The following is a 20,680-nucleotide window of genomic DNA, read 5'->3' as shown; positions in this document are numbered from 1 at the left end:
GTCACTAGCCCCATGGGGTTACACTTTACAGCAGATTTGAAGGAGAAGATATGGAAGGGAGATATGTTAATATATTGTCCTTGCTTCCAGGCAACTGGGAGGCACTAGATCCCCCCCAGACATTTTCTAATTGGCTTCAGCATTTCCCATCCTACTGTAGGAAGCGTAATTGGCGAAATGTCACCCCACCTTTGTTCTTCTTTGTTTAAATACCAACATATGGTGGGGTTTTGCGAATAGGAATTATAACGAGATGTCTTGCTGGCTCTACGATGAGGAAGTTCGCCAAAAGATGGCTGTATGCAAACAATTATCGTGGGATACTAAGGATAGATTACGCAAATGTTGGAATCCTGCCTGGGGCGACCACCAGTGTGTCTGGAAACTCTGGGGCTAGTTTAAGGGCGGATAAATAGTCCCGTTGGTGGCGGTTGTTTTAGGGTTACGTGCAGGTTGCCCTTGCCACACGGAGCTCTGGTGGTACAGTATTGCCTTGTGGTGGCACTTACTAGTGAGTGGGCAGGACTCACTGTGCGGTGGGTACATGGGGATCATTCTCGCAAGTGATGATGATTCAGTGGAGCAGCCATGGCTGTGAAGAGCTTTGCTTGAGGGGTTGTGGGCCACAGCTTGAGCGCCATTGAACTTACTGGTTGGTGGATCACTCTGGCAGGGTTTTGGCAGTTGATGTTCTTTTGATGTTGAACTTAATAAAAGCCTAGCCCGTTTATACCCTCAGACCTTTCTTGTGTGTGTTTTATTTAAGGCTATGTTCAGGGGGTGGGGGACCCCTTGGCACCAAGATATTGGGAGCATTTCCTTGAGGAGGCCCTCCTCTTGCAGCGTTGCAGTGTCATGATGTTGTGGCATCATGTGATGTCATGTCATGTTGTCGCTCAGAAGAAGGTAAAAGACCACACACACATATACACCTTACCTTGGGTGAGGTCCGGGGACTCTGCAGCTTCCTCCTCCGGTTGGGTGGAAGATGGATACTAGCGCCGACAGGAGGAAGCATAGTATAGCAGACAGTAACCGCCGGGGTGTTTTATTGGGAGCTGGGAAGCCGCATCACCGGCCCACCACAACCCAGGGGGCCCCCTAACCTTGGAGGCCCCTAGGCAAGTGCCTAGTGAGCCTAATGGGTAATCTGGCCCTTGGGGGGGTTGGGGGGGAAGAGACATCGCGTGCTCTAAGGTCATGCTCTCCTTACTGCAATCTGAACTCCCACGTACCTGTGTCTGTCTTTTTCTGCAGTTCACCTTCATAGGTCAGTCTAACAGTTCTCTGCCTCCAGCCCGGGAAGGTAAAGTATAATCTATGCTTGTGTGATGTGTTAGGCCTCGGCCATGCTTACTGCTTGCTGGCGGAGGCGCGCTCCCGCTCAGCACTGAGCCCCTACAGCCGCAATTAGAGCGGCTTTAGTAGGGGCTCGCCTACGCTTCCGCAAGCGCGCAGAAGCGTAGGTCTTAGGGAAATTTAAAATTTCCCCGCTTGCTGGCGCACAAGGCCGGTTATGTGAGCGGTTCGCCCAATGAGGGCGAATCAGCTCCGTGACGCCCCCGGCCCGCCCCCTGACGGCGCGCAGGGAAAGCACCCGCAAGGCCAGGGAAAGCACCCGCTTTCCCTGAGCCTCAGCGCGCCTCAGCACGCCAGCGGGAAGCCTGGCCGAGGCCTTATACTGCACTCAGATTGCTAAATGCTCAGGTGCTGTACAGAGATGTGCACATTTTTGTGCGCAATATCTGAAACGTTTTGCAAAAAAACGTCAAGCTTCACAAATAAAATTTGCCAAGCAATAAAAATTCATCCGAATGGCCCGTGAGGCCTTTTATACACTGCTATTAACACTCAATTTAATGAAATTCTGGCAAGATTCAGAGCAATGTCAAGTGCTGCATAAATGTTGCACAGCAAATTTGAAGGCATATCTTTTCTCACATACAGTTAGTTAACAACGGAAATCGAGAGCTTGCTTAAGAGAGTCTGGTAAGAGTGTGTCATGAAGGGTTTGTAATGAGGTCAATGGAGGATTACATTTGACTAAATCCCAGCGTGGATTGAAGCTGTACCCTGGCAGCTGCCTGAGAGGAGGTTTAACTGACAGCGTTTTCACTTGTTTACTTGTCATTTTTAGGTTGAGAATGGAAGAGGATGTAGTAGAGGGCATTGTGAGAACACATGCGCTAATATTCTTGAAATGTAACTAATAACTGTTTTAAAGCTGCAGTTCAAGCCATATCCTACATGTGTGTTTCTTTTAATAAATCAGTTCTGTACTATGAGAAAATACTTGAAGCATTTAAAAAATTAAAAAAAACTATTTTTAAAGACATTTTTAATATATTATAACGTAACAATGTAACAAGCATTTTTGTTTCTATCGAAACCATTTACAAAGTCACACCCCCTTCCTCTTCTGAGGCAGGCTCTGACACACCCATTTTACCCTCTCTCTAGCAGTGCACCAAATTGTATCTAGTGACAGCCTGGTCACATGATCTTCCCCACAGAACTTTGCATCCTGGGTAATCTTCTGCAGCCCTAACAGTGATTTAAAGATCCACCGAGCCGAATCTTCAGTGATTGATTACAGGAGAACGGATTAATCGGCAACTTTGCTAATTACTTGTCAGTGTGCACATTGTATTGATGCACATATTGAATGAATTGGTTTTTTTTTAAAACGGCAGCTTTAAAGGAGCAATCCAAGTGCTTTTTAAAAAAAAAATTACAAGGGGGTGCTGGTATATCTCTTCTTTTTAAAGATCCTGTGTCATGTGGGCAAATAGGAAGCCACATCACAGCTTCCTATTGGTCAGCATTACACGGGAGCTTTGAAAAGCGGCCATTATGTGAACCTGGCTACCCAGCTGGAGCGGCTACCGGCACTCCCTATGGAGGTAGGAATTTTCGGAAGTAAGGGGTCCCCGGAGCTGAAATTAACGGAGTTCAGCTCCAGAGACCCTCTGCTTCAATCCTGTGTAAAGAAATTAAAATAAATGTGTGTTTTTTTTTTTTTTAAAGCGCATGTATTGCCACTTTACTGCGGCAGCATGAAACTCAAGAACCTTCACAAATGGCGGCGGTAGTCCAGATAAGGGTCGCTGAAGGCGCGCTCCTCCATCTCCGCTTCCGATTAACCGCTACGGTAATTAAGGGGTTATTGGGGTTTTTATGGTGGGCATCGGCCCTTTTTCAAAGATTGTGAGGAGGAGGAGGAGGAGGAGGATGAGGATGACGGCCTTTATCCTGGCAAGGCTGAGTAAAACATTTATTAATGTAATTTGAATTTTATTTTACTGTATATTTGAATGGGCAAAAGCGCTATTCACCATATTTGGCTACCAGGGCTTTTACCCATTCCTGTGAGGTGGTGTTGGCGGTAGAGTTTGGGGGGTATTTGCCCCGGGGTGGGTGGTTAGGCCTCCCGGGTGGGTAGCAGGAGGGGTTAACCCCTTAATTAAGGGATTAACCCCCCCCGCAACGCCTAACCACCCACAGTGGGGTAACTACATCTTTCACCCACCCCCTCTACCCCCAACAAACTGGGTACTTCTGTTTAACCCCTTCATTAACTTAGCGGTTAGCCACTATAGTAATGAAGCTACTTTTATATTATTTTTATTACATAGGATTGAACCAGGGGGTCTCCGGAGCTGAACCGCATTACATTTCAGGTCCGGGTACCCCCTGCTTCTCGAGTTACAGGCCTCCGTATGGGGTGCTGCTATTTCTTGCAAGTTTAAATGTCCCAGTCACGTGGGTCATTACGAGGGACATTTAAACTTGCAGGAGATAGCAGCACCCCATACGGAGGCCTGTAACTCGAGAAGCAGGGGGTCTCCGGACCTGAAATTTAATGTGGTTCAGCTCCGGAGACCCCCTGCTTCAATCCTATGTATTACCAAAAAGGCCGCGCAATCGCCTGTAAGAGCTGTGCAAGGAGATGCAGCTTCTTTCTGTGCAGGGAGATGCAGCTTCTTTCTGTGCAGGGAGATGCAGCTTCTCTCTGCACAGCTCTTCCAGACTACCGCAGCAGGAGTCCCATTCAGAAGCAGGGACCCCGCTGTAGTAATCCTGATGGGAAAATAATGTACAAGGCTTTTGGGCGTATGAAAACTGCGGTCGGGCCTCGGTCTGCCTCTGGGTACTTCTGTTTAACCCCTTCATTAACTTATAGCCACTATGGTAATGAAGCTACTTTTATATGATTTTTATTACATAGGATTGAAGCAGGGGGTCTCCGGAGCTGAACCGCATTAAATTTCAGGTCCGGAGACCCCCTGCTTCTCGAGTTACAGGCCTCCGTATGGGGTGCTGCTACCTCCTGCACGTTTAAATGTCCCGCATAATGACCCACGTGAACGGGACATTTAAACTCAGGGGGGGGGGGATTACCTTTCAAATCCCGTAACCAGCTACTTACTGTATGACTCTGAGCAAGTCATGTTACCTATATTTGCACCAGACACCAACATTGTAAGCCCTTTTGTAGTAGGGATCTGTGCCTTCCAAAGGACATGTACTGTTTTGTGTGCACTCAAGCAGGTAAGTGGCTTTCCAGGCTGTAGATATACTGCATGCACCAGGCAGTGGTAGTGGGACATTGAGTCACTGCCCTCTGAGGGAAAGTAAACACCAACCATTCACGAGTACAGAAGAGACCCGACCACGTCCCTTCATTCCTTTTTAACTTCACCAACCAGACCGGTAATACATCATTAACCTGCTATTGATTGAGTTCACATAACCAGCCTCAGGGCCTCGTGTGCACATTCTCCCCACATGCAACACATTTCAATAAAACCACAATCGACATGTTCATTCCCAACAGGGTCGCAAATGGAGGAAGACCCATTGCGAGGCTTTTAAATCAGTGTGCAGTGTGTATTTAATGATGTGTTTTAGACCCGTTCAGTGGAGAACAGTCGTACAGTACATTGATCTGCGTGCTGTTTATGCTTTGAATACTGGTGGAGGTGCTGAGTCATTAAAAATGCACTACTAGGTAATTTGTGACCCTACGGCTTCTAGTCTTCACATAAGCACTTGGGTGGTAGTATTTCAGTTCTGGGACATGTTATTTACTTATTCTCAAGAACACATCCTACACACCCTGACCCCAGCCCTTGCTATTACAGAATGCTACTTAAAGGGACATAACACCACTAATGTTCCAGCACTCACAAACTATTAAGCAAAACCGTAAACAAAGGTAAATGCCAAAACGATAATGTTTAATGTTAGTACATGACAATATTAAACTTGGAGAAATGTCACACAAGCGGGTAATGTGTCAGTGGACCCTAAAAATAAGGTAGGGAAAACAGGGGGCGCAGAAAAATGAAAAAAAAAATGAAAAAATAAGAGTGTAAATGGGAAAAAAGGAGAAAAAAACGAGGGGGGAGGGTAGTCGGGGGGCAACATTTCGGGGAGAAGACCCCTTTCCTCAGGTCCGTTCCCTCAGGTCCAAATGGACCACAAGGTACTTCCCTGCACCCTGTCTCCCCAACCAGCTGAGAAACCCCAGTACAAATGTAGCAGACAAACAGTTAGCCGGAGAATATGCTCAGTAGCAAACGTCCAGAAGCCAGCAAGAGAACATGAGCCAAATGGCAAATAGAATGAAAAGCAAACCGTCTCTTCCTCTCTCTTTTACTCCTCCTCCTGTTGAGTGTGAGTGCCGTCTATCACTTTCTTGGCGCTAATTAAAGGGAAACTCCCTCCGACGAGCAAGGTGTAGTAGAGGCAGTGACATGTTTAAGGGGTTATATCTGGGGCACTGACACTTATTAAAAAAAACAGAATGAGACACCTATTTGTATTTTATTCATAATTTTTTAATCTAATATGTCAATATGGGGATCTGACTCACAGGGGAGGTGGCGTCTTTTGCTTTCCTCTGGCGACTCCGCTCAGGCGAAGTCCTCCTCACCAATCCTTTTATTGACTCTTATAAGACGCTTACACCTTTAAAGACGCTTACAAATGTTTGCAGCCGTGTCATTTTTTTTTGGGATGCAGAACTACCTTAGTCCTATTGTACATGAGGGAAGCCCCCCTCCCCCTCTCTCTTTTCTCCAGCTTGGTTCTCTGTTAATACCAGTAGTCTAGGGTTGCCAGGTGTCCAGTACTGAACTGGACTGTCCTGCATTTGGACACACTATCCAGTAAAAAATTAGAGGTAATTCTGGACATGTATGCGTTTGGTATTACCTCTCTGGACATATGTAGTGACCTGATCGGCTTGGGGGGCTGTGGGATTTCCCCGAGGAGGGAGAGAGCAGGGCTACTGCTAGGGGGCCCCTCCATCCCGATTGGCTGCTGCTGATGGGTAATGCAGCCAATCAGGAGGAGGTGTCAGGAGCCCTGGGGTTGGGGCCAAGGAGAGGCGGAAACAGCATAGAGCAGGGAGTTGTGTGTGTGAGTCAAGCTCATCGCACCTTTCACCATTGTGTCCAGTATTTTTAAAGAATAGGAGGGTAACTGCAGAGTTACATGATGCACATATAGAAATGAGATGGATCAAACCATGTTCCATCTTTTATTTCTGTGCATAAAAAGTATCTCCCAGGTCTGGGGTGGTACTGTACAAACCTCTTTTCCCGTTTAATGAATAACCCCCAAAGTAAAGCTTTCCCTCCCAAACTCTGATGCTTTCAAAACATTGGAGGTCATATTCATTGTGTTGTAACTGCAATTTACATGTTAATAATAATAATGAAAAAAATATTTATCCTCAATTGTGCTGACCATGTAGACAGCGCTGAACATAGATATTTGAAGGCAAAATCATTCTCTGCCCCTTACTTATTTGGTGCCTGAGGCAGAGAAATAGTGACTTGCCCAAAGTCACAAGGAAGGCTGACACTGCTTCAAAAGCAGTCACATTGCCACTGAGCTACTCTAGCCCAAGCATTAAGTAAAAGCCAGAGTCATTGGTGTAGCCATCTGATGATCACAATATCCACGCTGTGTCCTAATGGCTTGAGATTCAGGAATGGTTAAAGTCTGGGTTGTAGTACCCAAGAGTTCAGGGCAGGTTGCAGCATTAAGAAGCTGAAAACAAGCCAGATCCAGGACTGGATAGGTCAAGGTGATCCTCCCCCAATGCAACCATAAAGAGCAATTTATAGTAAGTATCACTTGAGTTTTTGTGCTTGTTAAGATACTGTAGTGCCGATGAGTATTGTAAAATAAATCTGGCGCAATCACCAACAAGATCCAGGTACATGCTGGGTACATGCTGCAACATTTCAGTGACATTTCTGCAGACAGACTAATGGCCCATCGGATTAACAACGGGGTCCCTGGCAGTCCCATTCAAACTGAATGGGACTGCCAGGGACCCCTCCTGTGTTAATCCGATGGGCCATTAGTCTCGGCAGAAATGTCACTGAAATGTTTGCAGCATGTACCCAGCATGTACCTGGATCTCGTTGGTGATTGCCCCAGATTTTCCAAGGCAAGTTTAAGGCAAGTTTTAGAATACTCGTCGGCGCACCTGTAGGCGTTTGCATACTTTTTTCTTCCAGGTATTTGGGTGTCTTCAATGCAGCCCACATTTCTCAAGCAGCTTCTTGCACAAGGATAGGAAGTGAGAGCAAACTTGAAAAAAATGATCAAGAAAAAAAAACCTAGTTATAACAAGATGTACTACTTCCGATAACCAGTAGAGTTGAAGGTTGTTGATTCAGCTCCTGTGGGTCCCGACATTAGCAGAAGTTGAGCAGTTGTTATTTCTTAGAAGGCTGAAGTCTGTATTTGTTATGTGCAGATGTAGCGATTTTATTCTCGGCCACTTTGTTTTCGCCAAGATAATTGCTTGCACCTTATTCGCTACCTGTATGTATCCCAGTGCTGTCTTGCTGACCTGAAAGCCGTAATAATCTCTACTCTGGCCCTTGTTCAACCTGCTGTGCTCGAGAAGATTGTTGCCTTATTAGTTGGAAATGGACCTTCACTTTTCTTTAGTACTGAGAATTTAGGCCTCTGAGACGTTAATCTTTATTTCTCTGCTTTCTGCAGATACTGCCATGTACCAAGGCCTTACCTACAGCCTCGCTGCCTCACCCTGCAAGCCAGCTCTACCTACCATCCAGTGTTGGGCCTGCAACACCCCTGGACTTTACCCTCAAAGGATTCTGGGTAATAAGAGAGACTGTGTTTATTCCTTAAGAAGAAAGATTGTTTAAGACTTGGCCAGTGGGAACCAGCAAGGAATGAGTTAATGTTCCAAGGAGACAATGCAGCATGAAAAAACAAATTCAGCTATGTAGCCAACCTTACAGCTCCTGATAATAGACAGGATAGCGAAACTTATAACATGCATCTCACACAGCTGGGCCCAGCAACAGATAACACGAAACCAAGAAGATACAATTGTACAACAAGGGTCTGGATTCAGCAAATTTCGATAATATAAAATGCGAGTTTATCTCAAAAAAACGTGCGTTATTTTTATGGTGCAATACATTAATGTTGTATCGCCAACAATACGGCGCCTTCTTTTGGGTGCGTTCAAAATTTCGATTCTAAAACCTCCCAGAGAATCTTGCATGTTTAAATAAAAAAAATAGTACAGTATTCATCAAATTTCAATATTTTTAGAAACGCTATTAACACTTGTATTAGCCTCGCTTTTTTATATCTCCAGGCTGGCTCCAAACAGACCTGCGCGCGTCTAACAAGCGATTGCGCGGCTTTTATTATTATTTTAACTCGGGAAGCAGGGGGTCCCCGAGGCTGACATTAAAGCGGGTCAGCTCCGGAGACCCCCTGCTTCAAATACTGCATTATTAAAATAAAATAAAAGCAGATTCATTACCTTAGCGGCTAGCAATGAAGGGGTTAAATCAAAGTACCTGGTTTATTGGGGGGCAATCAACAGAGGATCATGGACGTCTGCGCATCATGGTGATGAGGATCATTGCGTCGCGGGTCAAGAGTCGGTGCCGCAGTTGGATGAGGAAGGGTGAATGTTCATCCTAGCAAAGGTAAGAAACACATTGATTAGATTTTATTTATGTGGGGGTTTTTTTTAGGTTGCCCATTGACAAGCAATGTGTTTATTTATAACCCTTATTTAGGGTATAGATAAGCACAATCACAACCAATGCATTTTTTGGCAAATGTTTCTTTTTATTTAAATGTCATGTATTTTACTTGGTGCTTTTTTTTTGTTTTAGGTTGCCCATTCATCAATTGGTTTATTGGTAAATGTTTTTTTTAATTTAAATGTAATGTATTTTATTCAGTGCTTGTTTTTCTATTTATAGCTTGCCCGTTTTGTATCAATCCATGCCCATATTGTGGGCATGGTTTACCACTGTGACAATCAATGGGTAGAGAGGGTGGAGGTAGTTTCCCTGGGGAGTGTGGTTAGGCCTCCTGGGTGGGTAGCGGGAGGGAGGAGATAGCCCCTTAATAACTATAGTGGTTAATAACCGCTAAGATGATTAAGGGGTTGCAGGTTAGTAGTTAGTTTTTTTATTTTACTGTTGGTGCCCACTGAAGACAAAGAGGATGAATATGGCCTTTATCCTGGCAGGGCTAAGTACAACTTTAATTTACTATATGCTTGCTGGTAATGTTTTTGTTATGTTTTATTTTTTAATGGGCAAATGTGCTTTAATGGGATTTTGCCCATGTGTTTGGGGGTGGGGGGGGGGATTCTTCGGGGTAGAGAGGTGGGTTGTAGGGTGCCCGTTCTTTGTCATTGGGGTTATCTTTGCTCCCATTGAGGGCATAGGTAACCACACTGGCAATCAATGGGTATATTGTTGTTTGTATTGTATTTCAATGTTTATTGGGAGTAGAGTGGGTATGTGAATGGGGTAGTAGCCCCTGGGCTGGGTGATTAGGCCTCTTGGGTGGGTTGTGGGAAGGATTAACCATTTCTTTAACATAGCGGTTACTACCGCTAAGTTAATGAAGGGGTTAACCCCTACCGCAACCTTCTTGGTAGACCTAACCACCCACCCTGGGACAACTACCCCCTTCACCCACCCCCTCCACCCCCAATAAACCAGGTACTCTGATTTAACCCCTTCATTGCCTTAGCGGCTAGCTGCTAAGGTAATAAAGCTGCTTTTATTTTATTTTGATAACACAGTATTGAAGCAGAGGGTCTCCTGAGCTGTACCGCATTAATTTCATCCTCGGGGATCCCTTGCTTCCCGAGTTACAGGCCGCGGTATGGGGTGCCGGTATCTCCCGGGATTGTTTAAATGTTTCAGTCATGTGGGCTGTGACACGGGAGAATTTAAACATGGTGGAGATACCAGCACCCCATAATGCTATCTGTGAGTCGTCTGACTGGCTTTGCATCTAATCTCATGTTGTGCTTAAAAGCTGTGTGAAGGGTTCCATGTAAAAATGGATTTCAGGCAACAGGTGACACATTGTGTGACCATTTGCATGTCATTTCCCAGAATCCCTTGCTGCAGTAGAAGCACTGTATGGTATGTGATAATGTTGAAAGGCAGAGTTGCAGACATGTGAACATGTGAATGAGCTCACAAGTGATATTTTTTATTGACTATATGCTAACGGTGGAGTTTTTTTGTCGCCTTTTTCACCCACCATAACATACATACACACATACATACATACATACATACATACATACATACATACATACATACATACATACATACAATGTATTAACTGAATTTGCCCTGTTCTATGCTTGTATATTGTATGCCAAGCTTGGAAGTACTATACATCTCTTCAAAAATAATGTTTGTTACACAGACTGTCCCTATTGACCTGAGGCTGTCTGCTCTTTTTCTGGTCTCAGTTATCTCAGCCGCAGAAACTCATATCCCTCACCCCTGGTGTAACCTCTTCCTGGGAAGTAATAAATCTTAAAGGCTACTAGATCTATAATTTTCAAATTGAAAAGACAATTTGAAGGCCAGACAGAGAATGGTGAGCAACCAGACTATCTGTCCTCATTACTCTGAAACAGGACCGCCGAAACCTTTCCCGGGGCCAGGGCTAGAGTTTCCACAGGGGCCCCCTCTGTGGGCAGCCTTGCGAGGCCCCCCTCTTTCTCTTACACAACTCCTCGCTCTATCACCCACCTATATTCCCCCTCTCTCTCCCTGTCTTACACTCTTCCTTTCACTTCCTCACCTCTCCTCTCTCTTCCACCCAACCTACTCTTTCTCACCCCTCCCTCTCTCTTCACCCTCCCTCCCTCTCTGTAACCCTATCCCCCCGCCCTCTCTCGTCTCCCTTTCTCCCCTTCCCTCTCTCCCCCCTCCTCTCTCTCACACTCCATTGCCTCTCACTCCCTCCCTTATCCCTCACTCCCTCCCTTCAATATATCTCTCTCACTCGCTCCCTTCTCTCGCCTCTCTCTAGCCCATCCCCATCCCAATACTCACACAATACCACACCACAATACCTCCACCACACCACAATACATACCCCGCCACAATACATATCACACACAATATCTGCCCCCACAATACCCACCCCCCAAAAAACACACAATACCCACCCACCCCAACAATAGCCACATAATCCGCACACAATACATACCCCTCCCAACAATACCTATGTAATACAAATACCCCAACAATACCCACACAAAAATGTATCTCTGGGCTGGATGACCTCCATTAGCATGTCAATTAAAGGCATGGTTGTAGATGTTGGGAAAGAGAGAGTCGGCACGGCTTAGAGGTCCAACAGAGGAGTCGAGCCCGACGCAGCAGCTGAGGAAAGCTGGGGCCCATCAGAAATCAGAGGCCCTGCATCCAGATGCAGAAGTTGGGCCCAACCTCTGGCCTGGAACAGTTGTCCCGGCTCTCCCTTGTTGACGGCCCTGTCTGAAAGACTTGAAGTACCACCTTTACCACGTCAACCATTGAAGAATGAAAGTACAGAACAGGGCTTATCAACAAGTTATCCAAAGGGGCCATATCCGGAATAATTATTACAGTTGTAACACCCTTACCTCCCCCCCTGCCCTGAGAGAGAGCTGGTATTCCTAGGTAAGTACTACATACCCCCGGTGTCATGGTGCATATCTGTGAGGTAACAGCAGATTGAGCGCTTCGTAGTTGGTATGGGAGAAGAAACAGGACAGAGTTTCAGCCTTCCTCTCTTAGTGCAGCACCTTCATTTTGCAGGGACCCTATTAGGAACAGGGGTAACCCCCACAAGCACTCCTTCCTCCATAGAACACACACCAGTGATGGTACAACTTGGATCTTTATTGCAGGTGTTCACAGCTCATCTCCCATGCAAGAGAGGTACAGATCATAGGCACTTCACTAACCTATACCTCGCAGCTTGCATGCATCTTTCCTGGGTCAGAGCATAGCTCGCAGGACCCTTCCCTAGAATCAGCCCAAGAACCTATCCTTAGCTCCCTTACTCCCTGATGGGGTAAGTGGAATCCAGCCACCTCCCTAAGGAGAGGCTATCTGGAACAGAGAGAACACAAAATGTAGATGGATGCCATGTTTTATACCACAGGGGAGGATCCAACTCCTTAGGCCCAGTAAGAGGGCAGCATCCCTCCAGGGAACCCACCCCCATGGTCACATGCTCCAACGGTCCCCAGCTAGCACCTGGAGACCGCAACAAATTATCTATCTCATTGCGAACACACAGGCTGACTCATGTTATGAGGGATTTAACCCCAACACTGCCTGCTCTTTACCAGGACAGGGGGGGGACAGGTTGAACACAGTTTCCAAACGCGAAAGCTACTGGATTTATATGTTAAAAACTCTGTCCCCCCTAGGTCTTAACGATCTAGCAGCCTTTTTGAAAGATTCCTAAAAAGTTTACTGCATATGTTTAAATTGTCTGATATGTTTACTTCCAGTATATGTTTGATACTTTTTATTATCCTTTTTATTATCACTTTTATATCATTTTTAATGCATTTTATCTGGTATTCAGCCTGTTTGGTTCAGTTTACCTATTGATACATAGTTTGACCCCATCAGCCTTCTGTTATTAGAGCGCTGATTCATGTATGCAACACTAGCTGCCATTCAATCTCAAGTACCTCCCCTTTGTAGGAAGGCCTTTCCACTTTGGCCTGTATTTAAATGCCTTAGTAACTAAGCTCCGATATCCCCTGAGGAAGTGACGTAGAGTCACGAAACGCGTAGGGAGGAGGAGCTTAGTGATTTGAGCTGTTCCGGCATCCGTAGTTCCTGACGCCAGGAGAGCTTCCAGTATCGCTGACGTCACCCGACTTGCCGGTAGCGGGTGTCGCGGTCAGTGAGTCTCTCTATTGCGAACTGGGGTACTATCAAGTTGCGGACGGCATCCATGAGTTTTGCAACTCACCCCCATACACTGTAAGTGTGGGCTATTTGTGTTTTATTTGTTTTATTAAAGTCTGTTACGTATTACACTACTGTGTCCTATTCCCTATTTCCTTACCCATTGGGGTGCTGCATCGATAACATCCACGAGCACCATCGCCAATTGAGGGAAGGTTCCACACGCCAGACCACTTGGGGTCCGTGGGAAGTTGTGTGTAGACGGGAAGTGTGTACAGATTCTCTCCCCTGGATTGACAAGTTTTTATTCTGTGAGTAGGGCTCTGAAGTTCTAGACAGGGACTTGTTGCTGTTACGTACTGCTCAATTGGTGTGCCCTTTGTTTCTGTTATTTCAGAATCAGTGAGGACTTCACATTAAGGACACCCTTCCCATCTGGAACTTTTATCAACCAGTCCATCAACCCATCCAGAAGAAGCCCTGTATCACAGACTGTCTTTGTTGGATCACGGTATCTTGGACTGATCACATTAGCGCCGGGGACACTTATTTTGTGTTTGTATATTGTTTTATCAGATTTGGAATGATCTGTTATTTGTTGTTCCCCTAGGCTGCTTTTCTATCACTATTCACTTTATGGTTGATATTTATTATTATTAGTAATTATTCAGTGTAGGTTAGCGCTTATAGTGGGTTTCTATTCGTTTGTTTGTTTGCATAAATATAAAACAGCAACCCCTGACGAAGTCCTTAGTGATGAAACGCGTAGGTCATTTCCCAAAGAGGCGAGTTTGTGGCTGACATTACTGCACGAGCGGAGAGAGTACCTTGGAGCTGTTGCTATTTTGCTTGGGACTGCTGTCGCTTCCGGTTTTGCAGTTGCCTGCTGGTGAGCAGTGAGAGCTGTGGGAGGTGTATCTGGAGGGAGTCTCTGACCATGTTGCTGATTATTACATCATCTGGCTGCGGTGGCTCCAGTGCACCTTGCTGAACCAACGGATACACCAGAGATGGCCCCAACGGGACAGGCTGATACATTCCCTTCACAGCTTCAAGGCGATTGAGTATATCTCATAAATGCTATTATTTTTACTGTTTGTGAGTGCACTTTTTATATTTTACAATCCCATAAATACTGTTTTATACTTTATCACACTAAGAGTGCGCCTGTTTTTTCTTCTTGTTTTCTGCATATATATATATATATATATATATATATATATATATATATATATATATATATATATACACAATATATAAAAAATACAGTGCTTAGATTACAGAAAAAAGGATTACGAGAACATCCAATAAAGGCAGAAAAGTTAAAAAGACCCTCTGAGACCCTGCACCGCTGTATGAAGAAGATCTGCAGTGATTGCCCTAATAAAGACCCTTGTTCATCATACTCCTGTCTAAGTGTCAGTCCCTGGGCAGGAGGGAAGAAGCATGCTATAGTGGGGGCTGATCTCCGAACACCCTGGAGCCCACTACGGCTCTAGGCGCTAAGCACCCTGAGAAGAAGCTCAGAGGAAAAACCTAAGCCTGTCCTGATCTCCCACCAACGCAGATCAAACTCAGCTCTCCTGACCCTAACAGGTACTCGCACCACACTATAGGTAGCAGAAGCTGTGTATCTCCCACTGGGGACACAGTGCTACACTTATGTGGAACTGTATTCCATTTCTTGATTAGTCAGTAGTCCCAGTTGGTTCTGGTCCTGAAAGAGCTGTTCCATGAAGCCAGCCAATTATTTATTTTCTTCATTTATTTATTTGTATTATTTATTTGAGCTTTTTGTCTAGGTGGCTACAGGCCTAACGGTGAAATAATACGTTTTCTGTCCTGGAGAAATATGGATGGGAACAAATGTTCCCAGGTGTTTTTGAAGGTGATATCCATTGCGATTAAAAAAAGAAAACGAGTTAATAACTCGTCCTTAATTACTGCAACTCTTAAGTCTTTCTTTATTCTTCCGGGTGTTAAATATGAGTTCCTAACCAGCACTTACTAACAGAATAAGCATGCAATGTATCTTCTGGGGAATGTGTTAGTGAGATTTGTGCAGTGATGCTTTCAGGCATAAATTTGCAATGCGATTATTTCTCCTGTTAGTTTTCTGAAATGTGCCTTTACTTTTGGTTTTGCTCTCGGTATTACCTGCATTATTGTTAAATCCACCAATGTTTTTCAGTTTTGGAGAAGGGTTAGTATACTGTACAGTAGAAGAATTTTTTTTTGCGGCCCTTCTAATGGGGTAATTTAGTAAAAACTGTATTAAAACTCAGCTTCTAATTAATGTCGCACTGTGGCAGCCATGATGGTCCATTATCGTATGAGCAAGCGTCTAGGTCTCCAGTAATGCTTTCTCCTGCAGCTGTCACCAGTATTGCTGTCTAAGGCCGCGGCCATGGTTAGCGCGGCGCAATCAAAATGCCTTAAGGCAATGATCGCGGCCATAGACCGTGCATGCGCGAGTATGCGCCAGCGCGATGGGGTGCGCGGTGCGTGAAGAATCCAATAAATTTGATCAAGAGGCGCGATGGCCGGGTCACGGGAGCGATTCGCCCAATGAGGGCAAACCAGCTCTGTGACGTCATGGGCACGCTCCCCAACACGCTTCTCCGTCGCGTCTACCCACGCCACAAATCGCTGCAGCTAAAGACGTGCATGAAATCACGCGCACGCGCACACCTTGGACGCAGCTTTAGCTTCATAATGACATCATAAGATCAGAGTGCAGCCCTGGTTTTTAAAGGGACTCTTTTCCATTGAAACGCAACGTTATGAAGAACCAGCTGGGTATAAAGGAGTCAAATCTCATCACGGCAGCAGGAAATCAGGCTGGTAATACTGAGGCACTGCTGTGTTTGGACGCAGTTTGGCCAGTGAAGCTCCCTCAACTCTGATTCAATAACTGGCAGCAGAACTCTGGGCAAGTCCAGTAGGACATACGCAGCCTAAAGAAAGCAGCTGCCATGAAAAAAGGACACGGGTGGCCTACAAAAGGGACATTTTCACAGACCTTTTACCCACAAAGTGTTTTTGATTTAACTGCTGCACAAAGGCGCACTGTCTAAGTAATTATCAGAGGACCATAGTTCACCCAGATGAATCCATACCATATAAAAAGGGCAATATAGGATCCAGAAAATGCTGTGACTGCTTCCACAGACAGCAGGAACTCACAGCAAACAGGTGTCTCAGATGAAAAGATTATGCATCTGTGTCTGATGCATCTGTATGTTTTCTTGAGGTCTTTTGACATCCTGAGTAATCACTAAGGCGCCTACTACAGTACAGGTAACTCCAGATTCTCTTATTCAGACACAGGTGCGTGACCTTTTTATCTACTGCATCTATTTGCTGTGAGTTCCTGCTGGAAGAAGACACAGCACTTTCTGGATCCTACAGTATATTGCCCTTCCATATATGGTTGTAGAAAATAGTCCTCCTTGGTGCTGGTCCTGAGTAGTGAGTGCAACGTGCAGTATGTGAAGAAAATATAAACAAAAATACTGTAAAATAACAGATAGTAAAAGTGTTACAGCTTGTCTTCTATACAGTATTAAGCAATTCTTATAGAAAGAGTCTGCTCTTATAGACACCGTGAATAAAGAGATTTAAAGACAACAGTGGTCTAGATTATTCTATAACACCCTTGGTGTGGAGGGGATTAATATAGTTATTATTTAACCCCTTAGGTGCATATGGTACATAGAAACATATGAAGATATTCTTGGATATAGTTAGGACTCACATTCAAATTTCTTCTTGGTAGGAGTTGGAAACTCATTTGAAGACAATGGAATGCAGGATTGTATAGGGTAGTACCATCAATTACATATAATATATGGCTGTGTCCCATAAAAAGTGTAACATCAAAAGTGTGTGCCAGAGTTACAGTAATTTTGGAGTTAATATCTCTGGATGTTTTAATCATGGATGCATTGTGAATATCTGGATTAACATTCTGATTTATTTCTTCATACAAGTAGGTTTCATTGAGCTGAATTTCTACCATCAAGAGAAATTAAGATTTAAATAACTATTGGGGTATGTTTCTGTGAGTTGATAGGCAGACTCCTCCCTTAATTGTTACTCAATTGCATGTGATCAGAGTACTTAAGACAGAATATCTTGGCTGTGTCCCATCTTAAGTATAACATCAAAAGTGTGTGGCAGAGTACATTTTGGAGTTGAAATTGGAGGAAGATCGGGACTCTGCACAACAACTTTGCAACTGTGAGAACTTTACTTTCAATACGCTGTGACTCTTTGTATTCTTTCTATCCACCAGTACCTGGGAAGTCTCTCCTCCTGTACCTCACTATGCCCTCCCTATTGCTTTTTCCGTTTACTGTTTCCTCACTCCTTTCTGAATGTCTCTGTTCTCTCCAACTTCCCCACTCTGCACTGCACCATTATTTATACACCTTTCATCCATCAACTGCTTTACCCCTCAATAAAAAACACCCACACAAATCCTCTATTCACACCCTTTACCTACTCCTTCCTGCTGCTGGGGATCTCCCCTAATCCTGAACCCAGACACATGGGCGTCTGCAGGAGTGGGCAAGGGGGGGCGCTTCCCCCCCCCCCCTGGATCATTTGCAGTCCTGGCCGTGCCCATCAAAAAAAAAATGCAGTCTCAAAAAATAAAAATCCCCGTGCGCAGTGCTGACACATCCGGCCTTCCAGTCGCCCCTGGCAAACAGATTGTACCCGCTGACGATCCCTACAATTCCCCTGACGGGGAACCCAACCTGATTGGCTGGTGCTTTGCCAGAATTTTTTTTTTGGCTCGCAGCCAGGCTCTGAGCTGTGAAGCCGCCTTTCTTCTGTTCAGCATAGAGCAGGTAAGCAATGTCCCATGTCCTCCCATGCCTCTCCCCATGTCTCCTCTGGCTCCCTCTCTGGTCTCATCTGGCCCCCCCATGGCCTCCCATGGTCCCCCCATGGCCTCCCCTGGACCTCCCCTGGTCCCCCCAAGACCTCCCCTGGTCCCCCCCAAGACCTCCCCTGGTCCCCCCCAAGATCTCCCCTGGTCCCCCCAAGACCTCCTGTGGTCCCCCCATGACCTCCCCTGGTCCCCCCACGGCCTCCCCACGACCTCCCCTGGACCCCCCCCCCCCTTCCACGGCCTCCCCTGGTCCACCCACGGTCTCCCCTGGTCCCCCAATGGTCCCCCCAAGACCTCCCCTGGTCCCCCCAAGACCTCCAGAGGTCCCCCCACGGCCTCCCCTGGTCCCCCCACGGTCTCCCCTGGTCCCCCCACAGCCTCCCCTGGTCCCCTCAAGACCTCCCCTGGTCCCCCCACGTCCTCCTCTGGACTGCTACCAATGAGAGAGCCGCCGCCGTCCCTTGATGACCCAGTCCCTGAGTTGGTCCGACTCTGACCTCCACACTCATCACACGGCCTCCTGCCCATCATGCTCCCGTCTCCTCTGACTCATCATCAATTTTCGCAGGCTCACAGTTCAGAGAGTCTGCTGAAGAGTGAAGATGCAGGCTGCAGCACTCTCTCTGCGCAATAGGCCCTGGCACTCTGCAGAGTAGACTGCAATTAGTTCTGAAATCTGAATCCAATAATCCACAGACCACAGTAGTTTTGCTGCCTTAGGGGGCAGGAGGTAGCATTTGGAATTGGCAACAATTTGAAAATTAGGGTACAAAGACAACACAACGTTTCGCTGGGTGCCAGTGCCACCACATTCAACATGGTGGCTATTTATTAAGCTGAGCTGAATAGAGTGTGAGAGATTCTGAGAGAATGGAGCAATATTATGGAAAAAGCAAGACGGGCAGGGTGAGAGCGAGAGAGAGTAAAAGTAAAATAGATACAGCAAAAGAGAGACAAAGGAGCATGATGCTACTATGGATGGAAAAAGAAATATGGGGAGAGAGAGGGAGCACATGATAGAAACAACCCTGCGCTGTGTCTTGTGCGTTGTTGAAAAAACAAGGAGAAGCAGACAGTGAAAAACGAGGGAAAGCAAGCAAGCACTCAGAAAAACGAGGGAGCGGAAGATGTGGGATTATATCTGGTGAATGATGTGGATGCCATCCAATGCTAAGGCAAGTGCTGGGGGGGTTATAACTGGTGCTGTGGGGCAAGTGTTTTGGGTGCAATCTGCTGCTGTGGGTGCAATCTAGTGCTGTGGCAAGTGAAATCTGGCACTACAGTACTGCACCGACACACTTTATCCGAAGATAGCGATGATCAGAGCCGCGAATACCACAGGTCTTCGGACACTGAGCTTGCTTGGGTGCTTCTGCTTCTATGGTCCTTTTGCTGCAGTCAGAGCTCTGGTTCACTTTCTATTTTTGTATGGATTCATCTGAATGAACTATGCGTTACTGATAATGAGTTAGATTATCATATTGATGGACCAGGAGAGCCTACCTGAAAAGCAGCAAATGTATCCATTATATACGTTTCCTTCTGAATTAAGATCATATACTATTTTTTATCACGTTTGATGTATTGTTAGTTTTTGTTGTTGTTTTATCTTATCACATCAACACAGAAGTACAGGAATTATTTTGGGGTATGGGTGCGGTACATACAAAATCAGTAACAATAGTACAGTAATCAGTATACAGTATATTACCATAATACCAAATGTTTCAGCCCCCATGGCTGCGCACAATTCATCATCGTGTATCAGAGGCAGAGGGTCTTCTGTATTGTTTTTAACAACAGTATTTTTCATCTCTTAAAGAATTATGGCACATTTTTAAATGTCCTTGTCACTGCAGACACCAATCCTATTTTACCGATCGGATGTTCCTATGGTACAATTAGATTCTAGGTATAATAATTATTAATATACAGTAACATTAAATAATATCATCATTTCATTACTTCTTTGGGATGTTGGAATTATTTAATGGGTATATAAAAAAAGACAATACGGTACAAAGGAGTTACATATATGGTGCTCAAAAAGTCATATATACACGTGAATCATTTTCAAGGGACCCCTGGTAATCTCTTATGGCATCTTTAGGTTTCCCTGAGAACCACCTTTTTACGTGTATTTGTTTTTTTTACGTGGTGTTCATTGTATGCAGTGTGGTATGTTCTGTAGGTAAAAACATACATAATTAATCTGGGCCTTCAAGATCTTGCAATCTATAGGGAGGTAAATTAGGTGACTTGCACAAGGTCACGCAGAGCTGTGGTCCTATAGCAGCAGCTTAGCCGCCCACACAATGTTACCATCAGTGCCTCAAGCAAGCCATCCTCTGTGCTGAAGGTTCTGAGATTCAGCCAATGGGGGCAGGCGACAGATACTGGATCACTCCTCTGTTCTTACACACTTTGTGATTGGTACAATAGATGGACCTGTTCATCATTAGAAACAGGGCATAGAAACAAAGCATAGCACAGGGCTGCACAACATATGGCCCGCGGGCCG

At 45.4% G+C, this 20,680-nt stretch overlaps 1 long non-coding RNA gene across 1 annotated transcript; it reads left to right on the top strand.

The window, feature by feature from the left end:
- Positions 1-3,032: 3,032 nt before the first annotated feature.
- On the top strand, positions 3,033-13,926 carry LOC142492205 (uncharacterized). The gene is made up of 3 exons (XR_012800807.1): positions 3,033-3,151; positions 8,032-8,151; positions 13,657-13,926. It is a non-coding gene; the product is annotated as an uncharacterized LOC142492205 (long non-coding RNA).
- Positions 13,927-20,680: the final 6,754 nt, after the last annotated feature.

This window comes from Ascaphus truei, chromosome 4 (genome assembly GCF_040206685.1).
Source record: "Ascaphus truei isolate aAscTru1 chromosome 4, aAscTru1.hap1, whole genome shotgun sequence".
Lineage (NCBI taxonomy): Eukaryota > Metazoa > Chordata > Amphibia > Anura > Ascaphidae > Ascaphus > Ascaphus truei.
The sequence above is the reverse complement of the archived record's forward strand: the minus strand, read 5'-3'. Positions and strand labels throughout refer to the sequence as shown.